This window comes from Megalobrama amblycephala, linkage group LG12 (genome assembly GCF_018812025.1).
Source record: "Megalobrama amblycephala isolate DHTTF-2021 linkage group LG12, ASM1881202v1, whole genome shotgun sequence".
NCBI lineage: Eukaryota > Metazoa > Chordata > Actinopteri > Cypriniformes > Xenocyprididae > Megalobrama > Megalobrama amblycephala.
In genome coordinates this window covers 28,435,992-28,445,541 of record NC_063055.1, presented here as the reverse complement: position 1 = coordinate 28,445,541, position 9,550 = coordinate 28,435,992, and the positions used below count along the sequence as shown (strand labels likewise).

At 34.6% G+C, this 9,550-nt stretch overlaps 1 long non-coding RNA gene across 1 annotated transcript in view; it reads left to right on the top strand.

Moving 5' to 3' along the window:
* Window positions 1-3,520: 3,520 nt before the first annotated feature.
* The window catches only part of LOC125280053, a 60,311-nt gene continuing 54,281 nt past the window's right edge, over window positions 3,521-9,550 (top strand). Inside the window, exon 1 of the long non-coding RNA XR_007187521.1 lies at window positions 3,521-3,697. This is a non-coding gene — a long non-coding RNA (uncharacterized LOC125280053). The remainder of the gene's footprint in view (window positions 3,698-9,550) is intronic.

The following is a 9,550-nucleotide window of genomic DNA, read 5'->3' as shown; positions in this document are numbered from 1 at the left end:
CTGGAGGCCATCTTAAGATCAATACCGATTTATCTTCCCGTATGTCCTAATTTGACACATATGAGAGGTGGAAAAAGGCCACTGCACATTGCCAAGTGGCTCTCTACAACTAGCCAGATCTTCTGGAGATTTATATGTCATAATAGGATTGTGAGTAAGCGGTGCTTGGCTGTGTGAATTTATGTGCCTGATTTGTCTGTCCCACTCATAGCACTCATTCTATCTAATTCACACACTTAAGGGCTCGCAATGGACAAATGTAATTAGAGCGGAACGTAAACATATGGTAGCAACAGTGAGTTTAAGACATTAATCCTCGCTGGTTACGTACGGTTGGATCAGTTCTGTGCACAGCGAGTGTCCATTTTGTCTCCATTTGAGTTTTATCATAAACAGACACCCCATAATGAATATTCTTCATCATTCCTCGCCTTCATGTCAGTCAAAAACCATTAAACTTTCATTCCACCTTGGAATAACAAAAATGACGTTTAGTAGAGTGTTTGTGCTGCTCTTTTTCAGAGCTGTCAAGCACCAAAAAGGACTAAAGCATCATAAAACACCATAAAAATGGCATTTTATCAACTTTAAAACTACATTTCAAGTCATCCCAAATTCAGACAATAGCTTTGTGTGAGGAACAGACTAAATTAAAGTTGTTATTCACTGAAAATCTTCCTTTGAAAAACTTGATAACGATGGTCCCCATTCACTTTCATTGTGGAGAAGAGCAGCTTGGACATTATGCTATAAATCTTTAATGATATTTATCCATGTGGTGAATTTTTAAGAGTAAGTTTTCATTTGTTTAAGGAATGTTCATACATTTTTGTCAAAAATATACTGAATTTCAAGAACATCTTTTCTACAACTGAATTATTAAGCGCTTTGGTTATGAAGTGGTTGGTTATGAAGAATGTAATACCTGCTTTTGAATATCTCATCGTTTACTTTTGTGTTTTTATGCAAAACTTATGTTAAAACGTATATAAAATCTGTGTAATTATATTTTGATTATGTAAACTTGCGTCAAATTTTGTGACATTTAAAAATGTAATTTCAGTCTTTGCAACTGAAAAAAAGAAATGCCTTAAAACTCTCTCTCTCTCTCTCTTTCTTTATATATATATATATTGCCTAAATGTATGATAATGCCTGTTTGTCATTTGAAGAGGTTTAATAAATGTTAAAATGTAAACTATTTATGTAAATGTAAAGATATACAGACATAACTTTATGGAAATTATTGTGCTCAATTTATGGAAATGCTTTGTTTAGAATTCTGTAATTCTCACACCCACAAAATCTGCATAATATACAAATAATACAACGTTCACATTTGTATGGGATATGATTTTCAGCTATTGTGCAACAATAACAGCAAGTTTTCTTCATGGAGTCTCAGAGTGTTGCTGAGGTTTTAGTCAGCATGTTCACTGATTATGGCTGAGTCTTAAGTATTTAATTAGTGCCAGCCATGGCTAATCTCTCTCTTCAGCACACACACATAAACACACACGCGCACACACACCTCAACATGTGACCCCCTCACCGATCACTACAGGATTACCCAACCTCTCTAGCATGCTTAAACACATGGTGGCCTAGTGTACAGAGGAGGACTTGTATGAGTGGCAGCACTGCTTTAAATATTTCTCTGAACAGTGTTGTGCTCTGTGTGTCAAACATGTAAAAGATTTAACTGCACACCACGTAGCCTATTTATAATCCAGCTGTTTATTTTTATGCATACAAATAAAATGTAACCTATGCAAATAAGGTCTTATATATATATATATTTAGTCAATAAGAATGTTTGTTGAACTTGTTTTAAATCAGGGTTCTACACCAGAAGGTCTGTGGTTCCCATGGGGTCCTAATACTTAAAGCATGATTCTAAACTAAATTTGAAGGGGGAAATAAAAAAATAAATAAAATAAAGTAGGCTACGCAGTTCAATTTTTTTTATTTACACGTCATTGGGGGTCCCTGCTCCGTCTCTATAATTTCTTCCACTAGAGGGCAGCCTTTACCCTAAGTAAACCTGCAACGAGATGCTGTTGTTGAAATTCAGAGTTCGCATTTGTACAATCATGAATTGCTTGTATTTTCGTCAAAAGCCACACTTATACGATTATTTATGACATGTTTCTAAAAAGGTTTGTTCTGTCAGTTGAATACAGAGAGAGAGAGAGAGAGAGAGAGAGAGAGAGAGTAACTTGATTCACAGTTGTTCACAGTTAGAGAAGGTGAATGGATTATTAAAAGTGCTCCATCTAGAGGACAAGCCGAGAATATTTTTCACCTCTGATACAAAAACACTTATTTTAAAGGGTTAGTTAACCCAAAGAAGAAAATAATGTAATTTATTACTCACCCTCATGTCGTTCTACACCTGTAAGACCTTCTTTCATCTTCGGAACACAAATTAAGATATTTTTGATGAAATCTGATGGCTCAGCGAGGCCTGCATAGACAGCAATGGTACTTCCTCTCTCAAGATCCATAAAGGTACTAAAAACATATTTAAATCAGTTCATGTGAGTTCAGTGGTTCTATGTTAATATTATAAAGTGACAAGAATATTTTTTGTGCACCAAAAAACCCCAAAAAACTTTTTAACAATATTAATACAATATTAACAACACTGCTTTAGAGTGTTATGAATCTTTTGAGTCGAATCAATGATTCGGATCGCGTATCAAACTGCCAAACTGCTGAAATCACGTGACTTTGGCGCTCCGACAGTGTTGCCAAGTCCGCGATTTTTCCACGGAATTGGGCTACTAGAGTAAACTGTTGCCGCGGGTTGTTTTTCATGTTCGTGGGTTGAAGTGACCCCAAATAACATGATATTTAGTCCCCGGAATGCGACTTGAGGAGCCCCGCAAAAAATTTGAATTTTAACCCCCGGAATGCAAATTTCACCGTGGGACCCCCTATGAAACGCGATTGGGCTAGTTTTGGGTAGCAATTGGGAGGGTTTTGTTGTGAAAACCTGGCAACTATGCGATCCGATCCACTGATTTGAATCGTAAAGCTCCGAAGCTTCAAGAACCAGTGTTATGAAATAGGCCATCACTAGATATTGTTAAAAAGTCGTTATTTTGGGGTTTTTTTTGGCGCACAAAAAATATTCTCGTCACTTTATAATATTAAGGTAGAACCACTGTACTCACATGAACTGATTTAAATATGTCTTTAGTAGCTTTATCTTGAGAGAGGAAGTACCATTGCTGTCTGGATAGGTGCAGTGCCTAACATAAGCACGTATGGGACACCAAACCTATAAATTTAAATAAACAAGACCTGTGTTAATAATAATAATAATAATAATAATAATAGTAATAATATAATAATAATAATAATAATAATAATAATAATAAAACGTTTCTTTTAAGCATTTTCCATTAATTTCATATTCGACGTAATATATATATATATATATATATATATATATATATATATATATATATATATATATATATATATTTTTTTTTTTTTTTTTTTTTTAGTCGGTTTTCATAAAAGTCATAATATTACTCTTATTTTGATATTTTACATAAACGGAAGCAATATTTGCATTAAAACTTCCTGTCTTTGATTTGGCGGGAGGTTTAGATTTCGCTTGACAGTGGCCAGTAAACGTGACATCCACGTGGATAAACGGAAAAGAGGAAACACCTCCAAATCAACTGTAAGCAAACATTTCAGAGAAGACAATCTTTTTTATTCAATTAATATGGTTTAATCGTGTAATAAGATAAAGATTTTTGGCTTGGCTCGGCATTTTTTCATCGTTGGTTGGCGTGTGTTTGTATTAAAAGTAGTTTACATTTATACATACCTTAGAAGCTGACTACAAATCTTCTGCTTCATCATATCTGACATCAGATTAGAATCAGTCACAAAGAGGACAGTGCTGAGCAGCACTGGAGGAGATGGAGGTAAAAACAACAACAACAACAAAAAACTTTTATACAATAAGAGTCAGACTGGACCTGTGTAATAACAGAAGGTTGCCACAAGAGGGCGACTTCACAATATCAGTGATTTATTTAAACATTCATAGTTGTGTCTGTCAGACTCAGTACTAGAGCACTGAGCAATATAATATTTTGCAATACCTACATGAAGTATTTTCTGTTCTGTTGCGAGTGGTTTGCGGGGGCGTGCCCCGTTTCTTGATAAAGTGCCAAAAGGGAACCGCACAGAACAGTGCAGCGCAACGAAAGCCGGTGAAACCTTGTAGATTTAGTAGGTTTGAGCATTAGCAAAGATAAAATAGGATTACTAGGTAATTGATTATATTTTTATTTTGCATAAAATATCACCATTTTCACTTTATTTTTGTTTGCTTACTCAATTCTTTTTTTTGTTTTGCATATTTTTGTGCAATTAAATTAATTTGACTCCATAAACAACAACAACAACAAACTTTTATACAATAAGCAGACTGGACCTGTGTATAACAGAAGGTGCCACAAGAGGGCGACTCAATAAGGATTTATTTAAACATTCATAGTTGTTTTGCATTAGAGCACTATATAATATTTTGTTACATGGTATTTTCTTTAATCATTTCATAAAATATCTTTTCACCTTACTGTCATTTGTTCAGGGTTGTTTTGCATTTATGTTGGCTTTAATCATTTCCTGTCATTTGTTCAGCTTTCAGGTTCAGTGGACATTTATAAAGCTATAGCAAAGGTTCTGGGTGTATGAAAACTCATTTACCTTACCCTACTAAGAAAAGCACAATATATGTAGTGCTGTGTGGATTACTTAGTCAGTTACTGATTCCAATTTACATGTTAAAAATTGTAGTTAATAATGTAGTCATTACACATTTAGGTTAATATTATCTGACTACATTTTGATTACTTTTAACTCGTTTATCACATTGTTTTGAATATGATAGGATGATCTTGTACCATACTGATATACAGTAAGAATACTAGAGAAAGAAATTATATTTCCATTCTTTGTTGTCAACAACATGAAGTGTATTAATGAAAATCTAGTAAGTAATTAAATCATAAAGATTTGAAATTAAAGTTACATTTACTAAAAAAGATTAAAAATAAATGTTCACCTACATGTCTTGTGACCATTAACTGAGAACGTTCTGAACCTAGTTTTGTTATAATTATTATTCACTTAATCAGATTAAACAAAATAAGTATTTTTATTAGATTATATTACATTTTAAAATATTTGTAATCACACTGCAGTTACTTTTTTATTGATTACATGTAATCATTAAAACCCCAGTCTGGGAAACCCTGACCTAATATTTAATGCACTTGTTGTTCATAACAAAGAATGTAATACAAACCCGATTCCAAAAAAGTTGGGACACTGTACAAATTGTGAATAAAAACAGAATGCAATGATGTGGAAGTTTCAAATTTCAATATTTTATTCAGAATACAACATAGATGACAAATGTTTAAACTGAGAAAATGTATCATTTTAAGGGAAAAATAAGTTGATTTTAAATTTCATGGCATCAACACATCTCAAAAAAGTTGGGACTGTGTGGCATCCCCTCTTCTTTTTATAACAGTCTGCAAACGTCTGGGGACTGAGGAGACAAGTTGCTCAAGTTTAGGAATAGGAATGTTGTCCCATTCTTGTCTAATACAGGCTTCTAGTTGCTCAACTGTCTTAGGTCTTCTTTGTCACATCTTCCTCCTTATGATGCGCCAAATGTTTTCTATGGGTGAAAGATCTGGACTGCAGGCTGGCCTTTTCAGTACCCGGACCCTTCTTCTACGCAGCCCTGATGTTGTAATTGATGAAGTATGTGGTCTGGCATTGTCATGTTGGAAAATGCAAGGTCTTCCCTGAAAGAGACAACATCTGGATGAGAGCATATGTTGTTCTAGAACTTGGATATACCTTTCAGCATTGATGGTGCCTTTCCAGATGTGTAAGCTGCCCATGCCACACGCACTCATGCAACCCCATACCATCAGAGATGCAGGCTTCTGAACTGAGCACTGATAACAACTTGGGTTGTCCTTGTCCTCTTTAGTCCGGATGACATGGCGTCCCAGTTTTCCAAAAAGAACTTCAAATTTTGATTTGTCTGACCACAGAACAGTTTTCCACTTTGCCACAGTCCATTTTAAATGAGCCATGGCCCAAAGAAAACGCTTGCGCTTCTGGATCATGTTTAGATATGGCTTCTTTTTTGACCTGTAGAGTTTTAGCCGGCAACGGCGAATGGCACGGTGGATTGTGTTCACCGACGATGTTTTCTGGAAGTATTCCTGAGCCCATGTTGTGATTTCCATTACAGTAGCATTCCTGTATGTGATGCAGTGCCGTCTAAGGGCCCGAAGATCACGGGCATCCAGTATGGTTTTCCGGCCTTGACCCTTACGCACAGAGATTGTTCCAGATTCTCTGAATCTTTGGATGATATTATGCACTATAGATGATGATAACTTCAAACTCCTTTCTGATATTGCTCCACTATTTTTCGCCGCAGCTTCTGAGAGACACTGCCACTCTGAGAGGCTCTTTTTATACCCAATCATGTTGCCAATTGACCTAATAAGTTGCAAATTGGTCCTCCAGCTGTTCCTTATATGTACATTTAACTTTTCCGACCTCTTATTGCTACCTGTCCCAACTTTTTTGGAATGTGTAGCTCTCAATTTCACAATGTCTCACTTTCAACATTTGATATGTTATCTATATTCTATTGTGAAATAAATATAAGTTTATGAGATTTGTAAATTATTGCATTCCTTTTTTATTCACAATTTGTACATTGTCCCAACTTTTTTGGAATCGGGTTTGTATATTTTCTTTCTCTTTGTATTCTTGTGTCAATATGCTACAAAATTATTCTTTTCAAATAAATGTGATAAATGAGTTAGGCCAAAAACAATCTAAAAGTAGTCAAATTATATTACCTTAAATGTGTAATGTAATTGATTGTTACTAACTACAATTTCAGTCATGTAAATTGGAATCAGTAATCAATGACTACAATTTGTCTAAGAATATAGGAAACTACTTTTCTCTTTATTCTCTCTGAGAATGCTAAAATACAGGATGAAATGTTGAAGATTACTACAAAGAAGATTATTTGTCTGGTCTGGGTTACTCACTTGTATTGCAGATTGATGTCATCACCTGCTCTGGCAGTTGCGTTGTCTTTTATCAGCTTTGGTTTTGGTTATTGTTAAGGGACTGTCTCATATATTTGTCTCTTGATGATTAACTATAAAATAACTGTCTGATTGAAAACCAATTGAAACAGTATTCAGAAAACATCTTAATTTATTTAATCAAAATAAATAAGATATATACAACACATACATGCATTCAAATGCATCTAAAGACAGCCTGACACCCCACCACCACCCTGCACCATCAATAATATGATTATCAGTTTGTTCTTATCAAATAAAGACTGCTGGAAGCTCTAAATATGATAATTTACAAGGCAGCTTTTTGTGAAATTTTGCATGATGAAACACTGGGTAACAAATTTGTGCAATGAAGAATCGAAACCATCTCAGTGCTGACCACCTCACTCTTTCTGTTTGGCATTTAAGGGACATTGCTAGGAAATGTTGTCCTGTGAACCGTTAAATATAGTATTGTATTACATCTGTTTTTTTCTTTTTTTTTCTTTTTTCAGTGTAAGTGCTGCAAAGGAGGACACACTACTCTGTTATCACCATCTTGTTTCATCACCTGTTTTTCTGCCGTAGTAAAAAAAAACTCGTTTCATCTCTGTATAGTGTACTCCAATAATCAGGCTTCTTGTAGCTACATGTTTTGTAGAAAACTCCCACTTGAGTAAAATAGATCACTGTTGTCCATTCACTTTAAGACTCATTTTTACCTGGTCCAAAAATGAACATTTTGTTATCATGTGTGTACTTCCTCTTATTGTTATAACCGAGTATTATCTTCCTTCTTCCATTAAACATAAAATGAGAATTACTTTAGACAGAAGGTTAGACAGTGGATAGTGATTAAAAAAAACAAACAAAAGTAGTCCACATGACTCGTGAGCATATTATTGGTCTTCTGAAGTCATTGTTTGAGAAATAGACCAAAATGTAAGCCTTTATTCACTGATTATCTTCCCTTCCAAATCTTTTAAATCTAATTCATGCTTGTTTTCAATTAGCAGAAAATGTCATCCTTTAGATGCATTGTGCTAGGTTTTTTCATTTTCATTTCAAAATGATCTATTCCTGTTTTTGTTTTTTTTATTAACCCCTGTTGATTATAATTTTAAAACTGAGATATACAATGTCTAGGTTTTAAAGTTGCGAGTATAGTACTGGTAGCACAAGTGTTATATGTGCTATATATGAAAAACTGTACAATAACAATGGAATATTTACCTGGACATTTGTTTACAGTGCATATTTGCAGTCAACATGACATCATCTTATGGTATGATACAGATTGTGTCTTTAAGCCTGTCTGGCAAGACATTGGTGATAAGTATTCTTGTCATATAAAACAGAAAGTGCAAAACTAGCAATTATAGCAATTAAAACATTCACACCACATTGTCTCCTTGTTGTGAGACTATACAATTGCTTAAGGTTTAGGCAAGAAGCACTGGATTGATTGGTTAAGTAGGAGGTAAAGCATTTGGTTGAATGTGCACAGATTAAAGGTGCTGTAAGCAATGTTAGCCATTCTGGAACTTCTGCAGATTTAAAGGGTTAGTTCACCCAAAAATGAAAATAATGTCATTACTTACTCACCCTCATGTCGTTCTACACCCGTAAGACTTTCGTTCATCTTTGGAACACAAATTAAGATATTTTTGATTAAATCTGACGGCTCAGCGAGGCCTGCATTCACAGCAATGGTACTTCCTCTCTCAAGATCCATAAAGGTACTAAAAACATATTTAAATCAGTTCATGTGAGTACAGTGGTTCTACCTTAATATTATAAAGCGATGAGAATATATATATTTTTTTTTTGTGCCAAAAAAACTAAATAACGACTTTTTAACAATATCTAGTGATGGCCGATTTCATAACACTGTTTCTTGAAACTTCTGAGCTTTACGAATCAAATCAGTGGATCGGAGCGCCAAAGTCATGTGATTTCAGCAGTTTGGTGGTTTGATACGTGATCTAAATCACTGATTCGACTCAAAAGATTCATAACGCTCTGAAGAAGTGTTTTGAAATCGGCCATCACTAGATATTGTTAAAAAAAAAAATTCTCGTAGTTTTATTATATTAAGGTAGAACCACTGAATTCACATAAACTGTTTTAAATATGTTTTTAGTACCTTTATGGATCTTGAGAGAGGAAGTACCATTGCTGTCTATTCAGGCCTCGCTGAGCCATCGGATTTCATCAAAAATATCTTAATTTGTGTTCTGAAGATGAACGAAGGTCTTATGGGTGTAGAATGACATGAGGGTGAGTAATGACATTTCATTTTTGTGTGAACTAACCCTTTAATGACTAAATTAGACATGCCCCCTCTTTCCATAACCCCACCCCAATGTTGTCCCATAGAGACCATTTTAGTCAGAGATCAG